The sequence below is a fragment of the Delphinapterus leucas genome, chromosome 14, assembly GCF_059928025.1.
Source record: "Delphinapterus leucas isolate spDelLeu-1000000601 "Yukka" chromosome 14, BTC_Dleu_Yukka2, whole genome shotgun sequence".
Classification (NCBI taxonomy): Eukaryota; Metazoa; Chordata; class Mammalia; order Artiodactyla; family Monodontidae; genus Delphinapterus; species Delphinapterus leucas.
This window is the reverse complement of record NC_143142.1, coordinates 70,947,841-70,967,423: the sequence shown is the minus strand read 5'-3', so window position 1 is coordinate 70,967,423 and position 19,583 is coordinate 70,947,841. Positions and strand designations below refer to the sequence as shown.

General features: G+C 40.8%; 1 protein-coding gene across 13 annotated transcripts in view; it reads left to right on the top strand.

The window, feature by feature from the left end:
• Positions 1–19,583, top strand: part of TCF4 (transcription factor 4) — a 359,688-nt gene that overhangs the window by 103,048 nt on the left and 237,057 nt on the right. The window lies entirely within an intron of this gene.

The following is a 19,583-nucleotide window of genomic DNA, read 5'->3' as shown; positions in this document are numbered from 1 at the left end:
AGACACTCATGGGAGACACATGGGAGATTTTCTGTCCATGTTGAGATTGGTTCCCACTGCTCCCACTCAAATTACTTCTAGACCCTGCTCCGATGCACAGTTCAGAGGAAGGTGAACCGTTAGCCACTTGCACTGATGGGTTGAGTTTGCCTCAACCGTCCATTGTTTACAACAGTGCTTTTCTTCATTGGTGGGTTATTAACTGGATGGGTTATGTATTATATTTTTATCTTTGAGAATTTTCAAGTGTAGCTTCCAATGTAATATCTTCATTTCTTCATGTGTACCTTCAATCTAAAAAATGTCCTCTCTGTTTCTGTGCAGCTAAAGGAGAAAAAAAGTACATGCAAATGAGTTAAAAGTCATTCTGAGCCATGATTAATTTAAATGGTAGACTTTTCCAGCAGGGCATATTGAACCCAAAGGAAAAGTCCTGATGTTTAGGGAATCGGGATTCTGAATGATGGATTTGTGAGACGAAAGATAACTTGTTCGACAAGAATATTAATATTTATCCAGATTTGGGTTCCAACTTCTGAAGATGTCAATTCTCTTTCATTGGCATAAGAAAAGGGGTGAGAGTCAGTCTGGAAGGAGGTTCTCCTCCCAGCTCTTTCAATGCCTTGCCTGGAAAATTTGAACCAATCCCTGCCTTTCTCTGTTGTATATAATGGTAAGGGAAGATGAAATATTGTGTGTGCAAGTGCTTTGAAAATTTGAAAGCAGTAAACTGCTGTAGGGTATTTATTGTTGTGGCTGTGGTGTTCTGATTATTATACTTGAAGCAGAACTTTAAATATTAATGATACCCTTGTTACTCAATGGGGAAGTTTCAGTGGAAAGGTTTTCAGAAAGTGTTGAGTTGTAACTGCCATCTAAGTAAGTGACATGGAATTCCAAACCCACTTTGTGTCTTGCTATCACCAGATCACAGAAAGCTGTTTTACTGTAGAGGTAACAGTTGTTTTCTCCTTTGTCCTGAGGCCAATGATTGTAGAATATGTACCAAATCACTAGGGTGCATATCAAAGAGAGTGTAAAGAGGCAAATATTTCCCTTTACAATGAGCATATACGAGATTATTTCTGTCGAGGGAGAAAACATACATGAAGTCTGACTGTTTCACTGCATTTTTACCATAGAAATCACTGAGCTTCAGATTTGCAGATCAACTCCTTTCTGGTCCTGTGACTGGCAAGGGTTTCGATGTGTTAAGAGATCTAAATATTTCTTGCTGAATCTGAATTCATACTTGCATATTTGTGAAACAAACCATTCTTTAAGTTATGGAGAAAAGGTGTGTCGTATATAACTCCTTGAGCTGATCTTTATGGTGAGCCTGTGGTTTAATTTCTTTAGTTAATACTAGAATCAGTGAAACATGAATTTTCATCATTTTAGGTTATCCTTCTCCAAGGCGTAGGAGCTCTGCAGAAAGATTCGCAACTTTGGGAATTCTGTGAGCGTTTTTGATATTTTCCTATGTGACCAGCCTATTTTGAGGGGCTATTGGACCAGCCGTCCCATTAACTATGATTACGTCGAGGGCTTCCTCCCTGTCCAGGACTTTGCTGGGTACTGGTGATAGGACGGAAAGCAAATAAGACCCAGGCCTTGTCTTTGTGGAGCATATACTCTTTACTGGGGAAGAAAGGAATCACTTGAGAATCATAAAAATGTAAAATTCCATCTGTGACAAGTCCAGTGAAAGAGAGAAGGACAAGACACCTGATTTAGGAGGACAGGACAGGTGCCCCCAAGGAAGTGCTGATTCACTGAGAGTTGATATAGGATTTGAACAGGCCAAGTAGGGAAGTGGAGTGGTGGGCGTGGGTGGGGGAGTGTTCTATTAGAGGGAACCCATGTTCAGGGTCTGCAGCAGGAGGGCCAGTGGTGTGCTTGAGCATCGACAGGGATCAGGGGAACTAGAGGAAAGAAAAGGCTGGCTTGTGTGCATGCATTATTACCAAGATGGCCTCAATGTCCATAAGAACCTTGCTCTTATGCTGACGCCAATAGGTATTTAAAGGAGGGAGTGGCATGACGGATTTGCCTGTATACTGCATGCTATATAATAATGCACTCAGGGTACTTGAGGTCTGGTCCAATTGTGCTTGTCTCACTAACATATACTTCACTCCTCTAGTGTGTGGGATCCTTGTAGTTTGTGTGGGATTACTACATATCCAGGGGGCAGCTGTGATTGGACTAAACCAATCAGGGTAATCCTATACCCTTCACCATGGTTTTTAATTTGGGTCAGTGAGGTCTACTACTCAAATCCATGCATGCTGTTCCCTGGCTTTAGGGATTGGTTCAATGGTGGTTCCAATCGAGGCAAAGTCCAGGAGGAATTTTGCTCTTTTGTAAACTGAACTCTCTGCGAGTAAGTAGAAGATAAGGAAGCAAGTAAATCCAGAAATTCTATGATCATGATGGATTCCAGCTTTAAGACGAAGGTGATATGGAGATGGCAGAGTGGAGGGATGAAAGGAAACTTTATCCTTGTTCATATGGTGGATCCTCTGGATATGTAAAACCTAAAACCTGCCTTGTCTCCAGACTTTCCACTTATCTGGGTCAGTAAATTCTCTATATAAGGGGACTTGCAATTAAAAGATTTTGCCTAAAATCACTTTAATCTCTATGTCTCTGTTCTGAACTCCAGACCCACACAGTCATTTTACTCTACTGGATTTTATACTTTGGTGACCAGTGAACACTTGGAACACAAAATGTGTAAAATATATTCTTGTTTTAGACTCCAACCTGCACCAATATCCGTAAGACAAAAAAACTGGGAATAATCCCTGACTACTCTATTGCTTTACTTTCCCGGCTTAGTCATTAAGCCCTGTCTATTCTCTTTCCCCAGTATAATCCTGCAGTATCTGTTACCTTTATTGTAACAGTAGTTGCTTGCCTTCTAATTAGTCTCTTTATCTCCAAGTTTTCACCTTAATAACCCACCGTCCCCACTGCTGCCATTTCCACAATGCAAATATGAACCTGTTGCTTTTATTCTCTGGTGCCTGCCCAAAGCGTTTGGAACAAAGAACTAACTTCCTAGTGCTTTGTTCACGGTAGTGTCTTCCACTGGCCCTGCCGAAAGTCAGCATTTCTTCATTGGCAACCACTGTGACTCTAATACATCTATTCTCCATGCTTCTTGTGTGCCTTTGCCATTTCCTGCATGCGGGATGAGCTCTCGTGCTCCCATGCCTTCACCCATTTGTTCTTCTGTCCTTGGAAGGCTCTGGATTTTGTAAGATGGCCAAGCTTCAGTCAGACAGAAAAGAAGTGATGATACGTTACCTAGATGGCAAGCACGCATTGACATTAAAAGTCACGCCGGGTACAGATGTCTTCTGAGACCTCCGGCTACACCTGAAACCTAGGGATGTTCCCTGGCTTTTCTCCTCCCCCAGGCACACGTTCAACCTGACACCAGCCGTTGATGGCTGTCGTTATTGAAACTGTTATCAGAGACCTCATCTGAATCGAAGAGATATCCCAGCTCCTCCAGGATCCAGACTTACTGGACAGTCCACAGCTTGGCCCAAGATACAATAGATTACCTTGGTCAGGACAGCTGTATGAGAAACCATTGATTTAAAGAGCATTCATAACTTATCGCGACCCTTAGGCACAAGTAGATTTCTTGAGACAGTGTGATGGGTAATCCTTGAAAGCACATCTGCACGAAATGTTGCATCGGATGTGTAGAGGAAAGGGTGGTAAGAAATGTGGAATATGTTTATGAAGGGAAGTCAGATGAGCGCAGGAGCAAAATGAGGAGTAGTGGAAAAAATGAGAATGGTTGGAGGGGGGCCGCCTGAATTTCGGTGTTTTTAAGGAATAGCTTCCTGTGTTCAGGGAAATACACATCTGATATGCCAAGAAAAAGAAAGCCAGATGCCCTTCACTTTTAGAAGCAGCGTGGTTTATAGTGCAGGGATCTCAGGCAACAGGATTTTTTGCCAGTCACTTAATGTGGAGAGGCCTGACTTTTCATCTGGAAAATGAGCCTACCTCAGCAGTGACTGTGAGAATTAAATGAGGCAGTTTGAGTAGAAATACCTCACAACGATGACCGTTTTCATTGCTGGGGTGATGTTTAATAATCTGCTCTTCAGAGAAAAAAAGAGCTCCAATTTGTGACAGTTGCCAATTTCCATGGTGTAAATGCTCTTACCAGTGCCTGTTGTGAGTTACCAGTATGATGGCATTGAACGTGGAGTTGGGAAGTTACGCACAAATGTAATGTGGGTACCAGCTCACCAGTGCTTTCTCTTGTCTACACCCTAAATTGCCAGTATCTCACAAGTGATGGTTCTAGCCTTTATATACCTCTCCTTTGTCTAATATTCCATCTTCAATCTTCTTTAATAATCAGATACCACCCTTTGCTTCTGTGTGATTTTTCTCCCAATCTCGATGATATATTTCAAAGAGAAGGAGCCCTATTTCATATTCTGTATCCCTTTTGCTGTCAAATATCATGCTATGATAATCACAATCATAATAAAAATAGGAATTATCTTTTTTTGGTGAGTTTCCACTGTGTTCCAGGTTCCAGGGTGACATTTTTCCTAAACTACCTCTGATCATCACAGCAGCACTGGAGGGCGGAGACAGTCATTTCCATTCTACAGATGAGGATACACAGAATCCTCCACGTTAAGGAATTTCTCCAGAATTACCCAGGCAGCAAGCAGCTCACCACTCATGGTTACGAGATGACAGTTGAAAGGAAGACTAGCTCCTGAACGTGTTGGGTTTATTTTCTTGAGACAGACAAGACTGAGCAGCCAGAGAACATTTGGTGCTCAGAGGGAGGAAATGCTAAGAGGGGAAAACAAGTCTGAAAGGGAGAGAAGGAGAGTTCAAAGACCAGTTTCCCCTGCTTCACAATTCTGTCTACTGCCAGCTCTAACTGCGTATGTTTGCTTTGCTTGGAGGAGAGAATCACAGCGCCAGAATTCATGGAAGTCTGTTTTGGAGGATGCATTAGTCAGGGGATGCTAATTGCTGGAACAAACAACCCCCAACCTTTAGGAGCTTAACACTGCGAGGGGTTATAGCCCTCTGGTGTCGCAGAGCACCAGGCGTGGGCTCTGCTCCCTGTAACCCTTCAGATCCGGGTTCTTTCAGGCCTTAGCTCTGCCATCCCCTAGGCCCTCAAAGGGATACACTAGATTCTTTGTACAGGGCTGAACAAAGACGGAAGAGAAAGTGCGTGAAGGATTACATGGAAGGTTGTAGGGACCAGGCCTGGAAAAGGCAGGCGTTACTTGGGTTCACGTTCTGTTGGCCAAATTGTAGTCACGTGACCCCCGCCCCGTGACTGCAAAGGAGGACAGGAGATAAAGACTTCCTGTGTGATCGGGGCCGGGGCGGGGGGGGGAGGGAGGAATGGGGGCTGGCCAGTGAGCCCAGTGCCAGCCCCAGAGGGTTACACCAGAGACCTAGAAGTTTGGTGACCACTAGTGTTCCGAGACATTACCATGGGGCACCTTCAGCCTCCAGAAGACATTCGTTTGAGGCCTGTTGGTGGCCTTTAACCAGAAAAGTTGTTCACCTTCTCCGAAGAAAAGATAATGCCTATTTCAGGAGCTGTTTGGAACACTCAAGGAAATCATGAAGATGGATCTGATTTGTGAACTAGAAATGATATCCAAACAATAATTATTGCTCAGAGATTTAAATCAAAACTGGCAGTGTTGCTGAGGGTGAAGGGAAAAAAGCTAATGCAAAAAGAAAAAAGGAAAAGAAGAGGGGGAAGTAGGCTATGGGCACTTGTTCTTTGGACACCCACAGCCACGTTTCCCGTAATGACGTTGCGTTCCTTTTCATGAAGTCACTTTAATACATGTTATAGAGGCTTTCCACAAGTGTGGATTTTAACATTTTCAATTTTTGCCGGAAAGGTCATAGTGTCTTTAATGTGTGGAAATGATTATTATGTTTGATTTGTAAAACTGACCAGATCTCCTTATGCCACATAACTGTGGGCTTGCCTCTGGTTTCCGAGCAATTGCTTTACAGAGTCCTGCACGGTACCTTGAATTAAAGAGGGAAAAATAGCTGACAGGTTGGGCGGGCCTTTTAAAGGTAAATTACAATACATTTGATACAATAAAAAGAAATTCATTTTGTCCAGTTTTGCATTGGCTGTACACCTCTTTGATTTCATTCTGTACTTTGGAGGCTTGCAGTAGTTCTTTTCTCTGGTGTTCTGATGTGTAACTGCAGATTTAGCGGTTTCCTTTGTGTACCACTTGCCTCCCAGAACTTGGCCCAGCAATTCAAACGATTTATCGAGGACAGATCAGCTGAAATGTGGCTCAACTTTAGTAAAGCAGAAGGAATGACATAAGGTTAGGTGACTGATGTGTGAGTTTTTGAATTTGATTTGGTTTTACATGGAAAGGTTGAAGCAATGATCCATGTATTCTAATAAAAATCATCAGTACAAATCAAATAAAATCTGGCTTAGTGGCTATTTTCCCACTGCGTCGCTCATGGCTAGCCTGCGCTGTTACAGACCACATTTGGCAGCACGGTTTTGTCTCACAAGGAAATCTTAAAGTAACACTGCAATCTTCGAGATGTTAAGAAGGCATCTTTTCTAATCAAACTTTCTGCTAATCTCATCAGATAAATCATTATTCTCTACTGACAGCTCTGGCTTCCCCTGGACCCCTTCCCTGCTTCTTGTTTTCCCTTAAGATGCCTGGTTATTGTCATTCTTCAGGTCTTTGCTTCTATCTCCTTTCAAACTAATGACATTTCTTCCATTCCTGAGGAAGAGTTACAGCTTTTTACCATTCCTCGTAGTGAATTTGTAAGACCAATACATCATATCAGCTCATCTCTTTCTGACCAGTACTCCATTGGTTATCAGATAGGCAGAAGGCAGGCTGCATCCAAGTTGAGACCGACTAAAAGAAAAAAAGCAAAAACAAAACCACTCTTCCCATGAATTTGATGTGATTAAGCTTAAGAAAATGCCAGTTGTTTCTTCCTAATGCATTTCAATTTTACCCCGAAAAGCTGGACTAGGAAATTAATGCAGATGTATTTTGACTCCTTCAGTTATGAGAGTGTTGTTGTTGTTTTTTGTTTTTTGTTTTTTTTCTGTCCACGGGCCTCTCACTGCTGTGGCCTCTCCCGTTGCGGAGCACAGGCTCCGGACGCACAGGCTCAGCAGCCATGGCTCACGGGCCCAACCGCTCCGCGGCATGTGGGATCTTCCCGGACCGGGGCACGAACCCGTGTCCCCTGCATCGGCAGGCGGACTCCCAACCACTGCGCCACCAGGGAAGCCCATGAGAGTGTTTTAAAGCCCTTGAAAGTGAAAGTAAGGAGGAGCAGCGTGGTTTGGGGAAAAGCTACGGTCATTTTTGTCATTATAGACCTGACCTGTCATCACAGCTCGGGGCCTTTCTCACACCAATGCCAGAAGTTGTGTCTTGCTGGTGAAATGGTGTCCTGTGGGTTACAGGGCAGCTCAGAGGGGAGATGGGCAATTTTGTTGTCATTGCTGACATAACTTAAAAATGTATGCTGCTGGATACAAAACCTCAATCATTATAATGCTATTTAACTTTCCTATGTTAGCAAGTGTTTTAATGAACTTTAGCAAGTTTTGGGTTACCAGTTAAAATTAAAGAGGTAATACTAATAGCATGAAAGGATAAAAATAAGTCTTATGGGGAATGGCCTCTTTTATCCAGGATAACTGCCTATTTCCTTTGATTTTTGTTTTCATCTTTTGAAAAATGGTGTTAGTCTGCTCAGACTTAAGTAGGCAACTTCTTTTGATCCCAACTTCATACTTTCAGTGATTCCAGATAAATCATTTTAAGTGAGATGAATATAAAAACCATTTTGGAAAGCAGAAAGCATAATACCGAAGTGTGGTTACGTTATTGTGAGAGAAAATTTAAAACCCTTAAGTCACTGGACTCAAGTCTGATCAAAAGCAAGTCACTGATCAAAACCAAGAGGATGTCAGTGGAACAAGTTGCAACATCTGGGAACCGTTTTAAACACTGTCATTAATATCAAGAAACTATTAGTTAATTCAAATGTGTGTATTGTATTTGTGTGTGTATTGTGATTTTATACACACACACACACACACACACACACGCACACACATTTGTAAGCCCAACTGAGAAAGACCTTTGCCAATGTCTGCCAGGCATTTGGCTGAAATGGGATTGTGAGGAAAATTTTCTAAGCATTTATAAGTCAGAGTCGAAATCCGCCAGCAGTGTTCAGTTTATAACATGACATGAGCTGCATCCCAGGGTTTAAAGGGACCATTTCCACGTTATATTGATTAGAATCATTTAACTCACTTAATATTGTCTAATGTGCTATGTTTCATCAGATGGCCAAGTTCCTTTCCCAGTCTTTGCTATGTTTAAGATTTACTCTGCACTTTGTGACTGTGCCTAGTTCATTTGTGTATATAATCTCAAAATGTGGAAATATATTCTTTGTGTCAGTTTCCTTCCCACTTTTAAAAAATTTTAGATGTTTCCCACTGTTTTTTTTTTGGCTGGCCTAGGAAAACGTCAGTAGATTTTTTTTTTCCCTGTCATAAGTACTTGTCTGTCCATTTGATTTTAATTGGGAAGTGCTGCTGCCGTGGCGGGTCTCCTTTTTACATAGTGGTTTATAGAACGTGGTGGAAAGAGGCAAGGAACAGCGTGGACTTCAGGATGGATTATTTACGTTGGCTTTCTGCATTGCACTGATTCACAAATGGGTTGCTCAATCTTGTCTTCATCTTGGCTGAATTCCTTCAAAGTTAATAGTATAATATGTCTTCATTTATCCTAGTTCCTGCCTGCCCTATCCCCACCTAGGTCACAAGCTTACAGCGACTAACTGTATCCCATAAAATGTCACTAGTGTATATGTAAACAATTGAGGGCTACTTCTTAGCCAATCGAATAGCAAAGAAATTTCAGTCAAGTTTTGCATTTATTTCCCTACATTTCTGTGGTTTTAAAAACCAGCTGATCACAGACGAGAGGATCTGTAGGGCCGCCTAGGAAACTCCTGATATCAGGGTGGAGGGAGTACGTGTTGAGGGGATTTTCCCTTTTTCCTTTATACACTTTTGTATTTTACTTTTTTTCAATAAGCACTTGATTAAAAATTAGTTTTAATGCTCTTAAGGAATCTCCCCATAGATGGCTGATTAGTTGCACAGGGAAAAGTTGTAATTATACAGTGGAGAATTCCTACAATACCTTGAGCAGGTGATTGAAATACCATAACAAATGAGGGCCAGACCACCAGGCTGTCTTGAGGCTCTGTATGTGAAATCCTGGGAAAGACACAAGGCCACTTTTGTAGTATTATAGCCACCTGAATATACTCATGAGGAAGCATCAGATAAACCCCAGTTGAGAAGCATTCTATAAAATAACTGGTTTGTACTCTTCAAAAACACTAATATCACAAAAAGAAAGGACTGAGGAACTGTTTCCAATTAAAATAGATGAAAGAGACCTATTAAATGTGTGGCGTGATCCTAGACTGAGTCCTCTGCAAAAGGGGGAAAAAGTGCCAAACTGGAATATGGACTATGGACTAGATGAAAGTATTATATCAATGGTAGATTTCCTCATTTTGATAACTATACTATTTTTGCTCTTAGGAAATGCACCCAGAAGTACTAAGGGGTAAAAGGATGTGGTTGATGCAGCCTACTTGCAGATGGTTCAGAAACAACAAATTACATAGTTTTAACTGCATTGTAATTAAAAACTTTTTAAAATAAAATAGTAGAAAAACAGGGAAATTTGAAAATATGTATTTTCTTCGATTTCAACCCTTGATCTTTTCTTGATTAGTTTCCAGTGGTGCCAGGGTATCTGTGGGGTTTTTTTATTTGAAGGTTCCTGGGGGATTTTAATGGTCAGCCACATTTGGGAATTACAACTCTAGATTATATGTTATCCTTTCAGAAAGAGTTGCTAGAATCATTTTGAGATTGATCAGGCACCAAGGGATAATAACAGAAACTCCCTCAAAATCAGAGTGAGGGCTTCCCTGGTGGCGCAGTGGTTGAGAGTCCACCTGCCGATGCAGGGGACACGGGTTCGTGCCCTGGTCCGGGAAGATCCCACATGCCGCAGAGCGGCTGGGCCCGTGAGCCATGGCCGCTGAGCCTGCACATCTGGAGCCTGTGCTCCGCAACGGGAGAGGCCACAACAGTGAGAGGCCCGTGTACCGCAGAAAAAAAAAAAAAAAAAAAAAATCGGAGTGAAAGGGTGAAAATTAATTTTGTTTAGTTTGGGGAGTTGAACGTGGTGTAATATTGTTGCATTCCTTTTGGTTTTTAGCCCGGTTGGAGAAGCCTCTGGTTGACCAGATGACTTACTGTTCTTTACATACCACAAAAATTAAATGCTCTTCAGATGACATTCTCTGACAATTCCGCTTACCAAAGTTGTACTGTAGGGTTGACTATCAGACTGTAAATTTAGGCAAAAGGTATCCTGTTGAGCCCATTAAGTAAAATAAAAAGATTCTCCCCCCGATCCAAGCTATTACAACTTCACATTTGTGAAGTATTTCAAATTCATTTTTAACGGACTGCTTCCCTTCAAATACATGTGGAGATAGATTTATAAAACTGTGAGCAGTTTATGCATTTTTGCAGTTTTCAGTTGTCTGTGTTTGACACTGATTTACCTCTTTTTAATTGCAACAGAGATAAAGAATTAGTAGTTTAAAACAGTAGGAACTACATGTTCTGCTGTGATCAAGGAATTAGATAATCTGGCTTGTTTGTTTAAGGGGTCTGTATCTTGAGACTTTTATAGGGCAGTATTAAGGCTCTGAGCCTTCTTATTATGCCAATACCCAGAAGATTGCTTTAATGAGAAGTAAAGGGCCTTTTTCCAATTACAAGGGAATAACAGTATTAAGTTCCTGTGTTATGTCAACCTGCTTTGATTTGATTACTGTGAGAGAAATGGATTTATCTGTCAGTGTTACTTAATTAAGCCTTCTCATTGATGTTTTGCAGAGTAATATAGTGTGGTTTGCACATTTGAGCCTAAATACAAAGAAAATTGGCCTAAAACTGAGACTTGACCCCGAAGATAACATGTAAGATGGATTGCTTGTCATTGCCAGGTCAGAGGCTGCCGTGTTAAACACAGGTGGAAGGTTGGGATGTTGAAAAGATAAACTGAGAGTCAGTTTATGGGAGTGATTATTGTAAGCAAAAGGGACTGGGCTACAAAACTGGATTTTAGGGAAGATTTTTGAATATTTAAAGCTGTTTGGCTTCCCCAGTATTAGTCATGTGTTCAGAATAAAGGGCAAGACGAGATAAGACTAGAAGAAACAGGAGGGGCAGATTTTGTTAAAGTATAAAAGGAAACAGAAGAAAAAACAAAGAGGAACAAATGCCATTTGGGAGAAGTGGACCATTGTGGTTTTGCAGAGCAATTACAGCCTACAGATATTTCAATTAAGCCAGCAGCCCTTTCCCAGAGCCTCACAAATGGCACCCCAGGGAGAAAAGAGGTAGAGGGGAAAAAAGAAGAAGAGAGAAAACTGTTACATGTTTCATCTTGGCTCTTTTTTCCCCCTCTGTTGGAATACATTTAATAAATTATTGATCAAATAGACATTTTAAATATCAATTTGTATGTCTTCAGTCATTACAGTATTATGGATATTGCGACATAAATATTACATGTCTGATTTGGAAAACTCCTGTATAATTACATGTACTTGTTATCAGAGTTATATATTCTTTTTTTATTTAAAGATGAAGCATATTTCAAAATTCATTTCTTTGTTGTTTAATGTTTATTTTCTAAAACATTTACCTTTTATTTCTCACACTTTGTGACGTTTATTTGTAAATACATCTTTAAAAGGTACTAAGCACCTAGTTAAAAACCTCCCTAAGTTATATTCACTTTTAGCTTAGGTACTTTGAAGCTTATCTATTTAATATTGGAGTTAAAGGGTATGCTGGTTTTATTTTCCAAATTCTTCAGATATGGCATCTTACTTCCAATTGTATTCTTACCTAATTTGAAATATATCTAGCCTTCAAGAACATTATTTTAGTAAGACTGATTTTTATTAAGTGCTTTTAGAACGGTTACATTTCAAAAAAGTCAAAGGAGGCATATATAATTCACATTATTATACTCTTGCCTCAGTTGTTTGTGGCTCGTTTTCTTTTTGGGCTCTTACTTGGAGAGGTGAGCTCTTGAAAGGATGAACTTCTCTTTAAGACGAAGACCCTGACTGGTTAGTTTCAAACATTCAAAATGGAAGTTTGCTAAATAACACCCATTTCTCTGTATTTCATGTTAGGTTATTCAAGTCACAATATTATTCAACTTAGATTATCATGATACTTCCAAATTATACGGATTGATATAAAGAGTTCAAATTTACTTTTGTCTCAGTTTCATAATATAACTGTCTACTCACCTTGAGTTTTCAAGAAGATTTCTGAGTTTCCGAATATGAAACACCACTGGCATATTTATAACATAATTGTTATTTGTTTCATTTTGTTACTTCTGTATTATCTGAATATCATGTTATATGAAAGTGCTTTTCCTGTTTAATAGCACTGTAAAGTGCAGTTAATGCCACGTTTTAAATGTCTGAGATTATTTAGTGTTCATTTTTGAAAAACAGTTTGCTTTGAACTTAAGGAAAATAGTATTGTTTCAGTGTTTTAAAAGACGTATTTATAGGGCATCCCTGGTGGCGCAGTGGTTGAGAGTCCGCTTGCCGATGCAGGGGACACGGGTTCGTGCCCCGGTCCGGGAAGATCCCACATGCCGCGGAGCGGCTAGGCCCGTGAGCCGTGGCCGCTGAGCCTGCGCGTCCGGAGCCTGTGCTCCGCAACGGGAGGGGCCGCGACGGTGAGAAGCCCGCGTACCGCAAAAAAAAAAAAAAAAAAGACGTATTTATAGAAGTTTAAGTTGGAGGTTAATAAAAGTTAAAATTTGCAGTAATTCCCTTCTGAACAAATTTTCCTACTATACTTTTCCCCCAGTGTATCCACATTTTACCTTTCCTTATACAGTTGACATATTTATATGTATGAGCTGTAAGATCATCTTATATTTGACCTTTGAGTTTTCAGATTTATTTGATAAGGACATCCATGCATCCTGAGAAAGCCAGCGTGGATGGCAGTGCTCTGAAAATGGGATGCCCAGGTCCCTGTTTTTATATTTAAGGTATCTTAGAATTTGTGTGGAACGCATTGCCACAGACATCATCTTTTGTTTAGTCAGATTTGGGAAGTGCTGGAAGTTTCTCACCACTGTCCAGGTCACTCCTTTTGAAGCCTATGTTGTTTCTTACAGAAGCCAGAAGAAGTGGTCATGGTTGTGTGGCCCTTGTCAATATCTGAAGCTCCTCCACCCTTCCTACCTCTGTCCTAGGACTCAAATTTGACTTCAACTTACTCAGAGTTCTTATTATACTGGATGCTAATGAAAATGTGCACATTCTTAACATGCTCTTTGCTGATGAAACATTTTGAACTCTGAATTCATCTGGCACTGACGGAGAGCATATGCCATCTCAGTTTGTGTGAAGGGCTCAGCCAAGGGTTCTTCCTGGACTAGGAAATTAGTAGGCGCCACAGACGTACGCAGTCTGTGAGTCTCCATGATGGTGTGGAGGAGATGTAATAGTGTCTGTTATTGCAGAGAGAAGGGTTTGAGACCGTGTAGACTTCCACATGCCTCAGAATGATTATCTTTCCAGGAAGAACTCAATCTGTCTCCCAATGCATTCTGAGTGTGTAGAAGCTTTCTTCAGGAAATCAATATATTTCCACAAGGGTTGGAATTTGTAGACCCTTAGAGCAATGCAGAATACCACTTTGGTTGTTCTGACTTCATGAAATTCTGGAGCCCTGGTTGTTTGGCAGGATCTGGGCTCTAAGTAAGGAAAGGCTGGATACACAGTGCTACCCCAAATCAACAGGGTTAGGTAACTCTCATACTTGTTCATTTCAAATCAAGGTTAAACTTACATAATATTTAGTCTGTGTTCTTAGCTTGGGCCTTTGGTCAGCACACATGATTTTGGCAGCATATCGTTTATACAGTATACAAAAAAATGTTGAAATGAGATGCCAAGAGGGTATTCGAAAGGTAAATTAAGTCACTCAACAAATCTAACGCTCACTGAATTCTCATGGTGATTGTGCTGCAGGGGCTTCACGGAGAATGTGGGACTTGATTACTTTAAACATATTGGCAGTTTCTAAAGACCAGGAGAGTATTTGAAAGTCTCTGACCAGCCACTTAGCAGAACAAAGAGTCATAAAATGTGAGACTCAGATTTCCTTGAATAAATCACAAGTTTATTTATGTGGTTTGATTACCTTAAGATTTTGGAAGGTATTGGTAAATTTGGCACTCGTGGTAGGTATTGGTTACTGGTAGTCTGCTAAGTGTTTATCAATTATCAGTTAACTCATTTACTTTAACAAAACTCCTTGAGGCTGGAAAACTTATTATCCCTTTATCTCCTGTTAGATACCTGCTTTGGGTGTATCCTGAGTTTTCACTTCTGTTCTCCTTGACCCAAGAGGCCGTTACATTTTCTAGGTTGGCAGGTGTCCTCAGGGCAAAAAAGTGTCTTTTCTTCCTCCGCGGGTTCCAGCTTTCACTTTGATTTTGGCTGGATATTTTCTTACTATCTTGTCAGCTCATTATGATTTAGAAGAAGATTAAAATTTCTATCCATGATTTTTAGTGTTTTTTTTAATTATTTTGTGGTACGCGGACCTCTCACTGTCGTGGCCTCTCCCGTTGCGGAGCACAGGCTCCGGACGCGCAGGCTCAGCGGCCATGGCTCACGGGCCCAGCCGCTCCGCGGCATGTGGGATCCTCCCTGACCGGGGCACGAACCTGTGTCCCCTGCATTGGCAGGTGGACTCTCAACCACTGTGCCACCAGGGAAGACCTTTAGTGTTTCTTTAAAGCCATGAATATTTATTTATTTATATATTTTTTATTGAAATATATTTGATTTACAATGTTGTGTTAGCTTTAAGGTACAGCAAAGTGATTCAGTTATGTATATGTGTGTGTGTATATCTATATATACATATATATATCTGTATATATACTTTTTAGATTATTTTCCATTATAGGTTATTACAAGATATTGAGTATAGTTCTCTGTGCTGTATAGTAGGTCCTTGTTGCTTATCTATTTATATATAGTAGTGTGTATATTTTAATCCCAAATGCCTAATTTATTCCTTCCCCCTTTCCCGTTTGGTAACCATAAGTTTGTTTTCTATGTCTGTGAGTCTATTTCTGTGTTGTAAGTAAGTTCATTTATATCAACTTTTTAGATTCCACATATAAGCAATATTGTATGATATTTGTCTGACTTACTTCACTTAGTGTTTTGTGGCAGACTTGTCCCAATATACTAGCCTGCCCTGTTAAGAATGGAAATCAAACCCACTTATTTTACAGCTGACAAAAATGAGTTCAGATAGTCCAGTGAGTGGCTCAGACCATAGAGCTGGTTAATGCAGAGTCACGGCTGAAATCTAGGTCTTTATCCCAACTCTTTGTGCTGTGCTTTCTGACATTTGTCCAGTCTGTCTGATAGCTTTGATCTCGCTGTTCACATAAACAAAGTGGAGGCTTGAGTAACCATAAGTTTAATGAGTGTGGATGGGAAGTTGTAGAAATTAAAATTCATCTCTGTATATCTTTTCTCTAAATGGAGTGGTCAGTCCTAGTTCTGCCCAGACTTCACTTTTGTGTTTTGATGCAGAAATGTCAGACGTTTTAGACGGGGCTTATGCAGAGCTACTCAAATAAAATGAAAATTTGTGGATGGTCAGGTTACCTCCTAAGGCAGCTGTCAAGCCCGTGGAAGTTACTAAGTCTGTCCTTGTCTAGGGTAAAATAAGTTAGAAAATTTTGAACAGTGGAGCCCACTTCAGTCTTTTGGAAGAATAGTCTCTATCATTCACTTGCTTTTTGTCTTTTTCTGTATGTGTTCCCATCTTGCATAGAGGGTGACAACAGAACAAGGGAGACACAAGAACTCATATTCAGACAACTTCTATCGGGCAGTTTTTCATTTGTAACTTTGTTGCCTTAATGACTTTCCTGAATAATTTGGGTATTTTTATCCAGTGCTCATTGTGAATCTTGTTTCACTCTTTGCCCACTTAGGAGCTTCTAGAATTTTGACCCCTCTCTCACAAATATCCCGTCCATCACAGTGTACATTGTTGATAAGCTCATCATAGCTTTGGCTTGATATTTTCCTGCTTTTATTTTCCAGTCTCTTGAGTTCTTCACATATCTAGTTTTATATATTTGTGTTGTGTAAATTCTGTAATCTTGTGTGGACACGAGAGTGGGCACAGACTCTGAAATAAATACATCCACTCTGCTTGGGGAGAAGTGACTGGTGGGTAACATTCGAGCTGGTCATGGAGAGATCTGAGCTTCTTACCAGGGAGGCATTTACTGTGGTGGAGAAGAACACTCCCTGGCTATCACATTGACAGCACCTTTGTCTGCCAGCTCAGCCATTCACTGTCACCTTGGGGAGGGTTTTCTGTCCCATCTAAGCCTCGGTTTCCTCATATATCAAATGGTGATACTGTTAGTCTACTGAAGTGCTTGGCACAGTGTCTGACATATTTAAGCTCATGAAATGTTAGCTGCTATTATTTTTGGAGACATAAGGAACAGTTCCGGCAGAGGGAACAGCAGGTACAAAGGTGTGGAGGTAGAAAGTGTGTGTAGTGTCCAGGTACACCAGCTTGGAGTAGGGAATGGCCAAGCGTAGGCCACGTGCAGGGTCTACATAAAAAGTGAGTCTGGGCAGGAGCTACTGGGATGTAGATGAGATGAGAATGTGGACCGAATGCTGCTGAAACCGGCCGCCTGGGCAGGGATTTTAAGACAGGGAGTGAGTTAGGCAGTGGGTGCAGGGTGGGACATGCATCTGTCTTGTGTTCCCATTGGAGGGGACTGGTGGTTCTCAGACTCCTGTGTACATGAAAATTACCTGAGGACCTCGTTAAAAAAGCGGTTCTCTTGGTCCTGCTTTTAGAGATCCAGGAGCAGTAGGTCTGCAATGGACCGTAAGATGCTGACTTTGAAATGAGCGTACTAGGTGCCTAAGATGTAGATGGTCCTCAGATGCACTTTGAGATGCACTGCGATCGTTGTTGAAGAAATGCTTGCTAACTAACTGGCAGGTCTTGTGAAGCTCAGTGGGAGGGAAGATGGAAACAAATGTCTTAAAAATAACACATTTACATTCGTTACCTGCTGTAGCTTTGCGTCTTCTTGCAATGGACACATGAGCACCGGTTGTACAGATATTCTTTCAAAGATAAAATATCATCAGAAGTCATACGATTGTTCTATTAGGGCTGGGAGGGCTAGAGAGGTGTCTTATCTTCTCGATCTAGCAGGAGGCCAAGTGAAGGAAAAGCCTGTTAAAAGGAGAGCAATAAAAGGAAGGGAGCAGAAAGGAGGTGCAGCAGCGTGAGGTCAGGAAATGAGAACGATGGAATGGGAGAGAATGGGAAAAGAGCAGTCAGATTTGATTGGTTGGGAATCTATTTGTGAAGGAACCCAGCCAGTATTTAACCTGTTTTGAAAAAGCTAGACTTCCAGCACTTTTAATTAGTGGATTGCTCGCTTTTGAAATTGCCCAGTTGGGAATACTCAAGTTTTGATGTGTTTTATTTGCCTACTAATTAGCAGGCTGCTTGGTTGACCATCAGTTTTCTTTTATTCTGTGGATGGACGATGTATAGGAAGGTCTCTTGAAACACTCCAGCTTCAAATGCATAGGTCACTATGTATTTAGTAAGGGGTCATATTCATTATAAATCAAATTGTAGTACATCTTTTTCTCTAACTCGATTCTTCCTTTTTGCTCTTTAATAGAATTTGTCCTCTAGCACAGGGCTTCTCAATCCTGGCACAACTGACGTTTAGGACCAGAGAATTTTTTGTTGTAGGGGTATTCTGACATTTGTAGGATGTTAGCCTCTGTCCACTAGATGCCACTAGCTCTACCCCACCTCCTCGCCCTGCCAAGTCGTGCCAACCAAAAATGTCTGCAGACATTGCCACATGTCCTTTGGGGACCAAAATCATCCCCAGTGCAAAACTACTGACCTGGAATTACTATGGTCCCCTTTCCTCCTTGTCTCTGCCTTATTTTCATGTTTAAAATCCTCTTTGAAAATTGAAAAGGTAAAATAGGTCCAAACAATACAAAGTCTTATGGTGGATACAGGGATTCAACTTTATCCCTTCATTACTTTTTGGGCCAAATTTAAGAGGAGAGATCTCTCAAATTACTCCAAGCTGGCTGTTTCAGGTGAAAAGCAAGTCAAGATGTGCACACTTCTGGTTGAGATATTTTGTCATTTATACTTCTTTTTTTCTTTTTTTTTTTTTTGCAAATATTTGACTTGGAGTTAAGGATGAAGAGAACTGTGCAGGCTACAAAACTTATTTGTGTGATAATCCCAAGTGTTCTAAGTCACTTCTTCGTGTACTCCCCCCGATTCAGCCTCCACGAGATAGGCCAGGAGGTTGGATTGTTAAACAGCAGATTTGGGAAAGTATCGCACCTTTTCTCCAGACTCACTCCTCCGAGCTTCCGTGACATCTCTTAAAGCTCGCAGTCACTGATTTTAGCTGTCCACAGGGGATAACTGTTTGCATTTGCATTATCTTCCAAAGTACTAACGAAAAGAACTGAAATATTTGTTTAAAAAGAGAGAGAAAGATTTCAGGTTTAGTGGTAATAGTTGTTGGTTGTTGTTTCTATTCCATCTCTTACTATGTTCTAAAACGCCATGTACTCCACTGTACCCCCCAATAAATCAGTTAAGTATACTGTGATCAATTCTGCTGATAATCAAATAGGAGTAATAAAAGGAAGGACGGTAGTGTGTTAAGAGAAGAAACAGTATCACTGAAATGTTAGAAAACACACTAAATGGGAGTATGTCTCCTGAACCGAAGTTTCACACCTCCTCCTCCAGTTCTGTCAGAGGAAGCTTGTGATCGCCGTCTGTTACCCACCATGATCAAGATAATACAACAGTGAAACTTTTCATACTCATAAAGAGCCTTTCATCAAAAATCTCAAAGCCATTTTTAAATATAGAGTGACTGATCTTTCCAACACTTTTATGTTTTGAGCAATGAATATGGTAACTTAGCTGTTAGACTCTCCATCCTTCAAGTATTTGCCACTTGAAGCACTGATAAAGCATCTAGTAATTGGTCAGCATTAGAACTTCGCTGGTACCGGGTGTAGAGAATTCCAGCCTTCTGGGAGTTCATACAGTTCTCTTTGCCATCATTTCAAAAGAAAACATTGCTTTAACAACTCTCATATCCACATCTCAGTGCACAGATTAAGGATTGTAGCCAAACGGTATGCCCATTAAAAAAGAAATTAAAAGACTGAGACGGCGTTGCCTTAAATTAAAAAACTTAAAAAAATCTCCTAATATCCTTGTAATGTCCCGA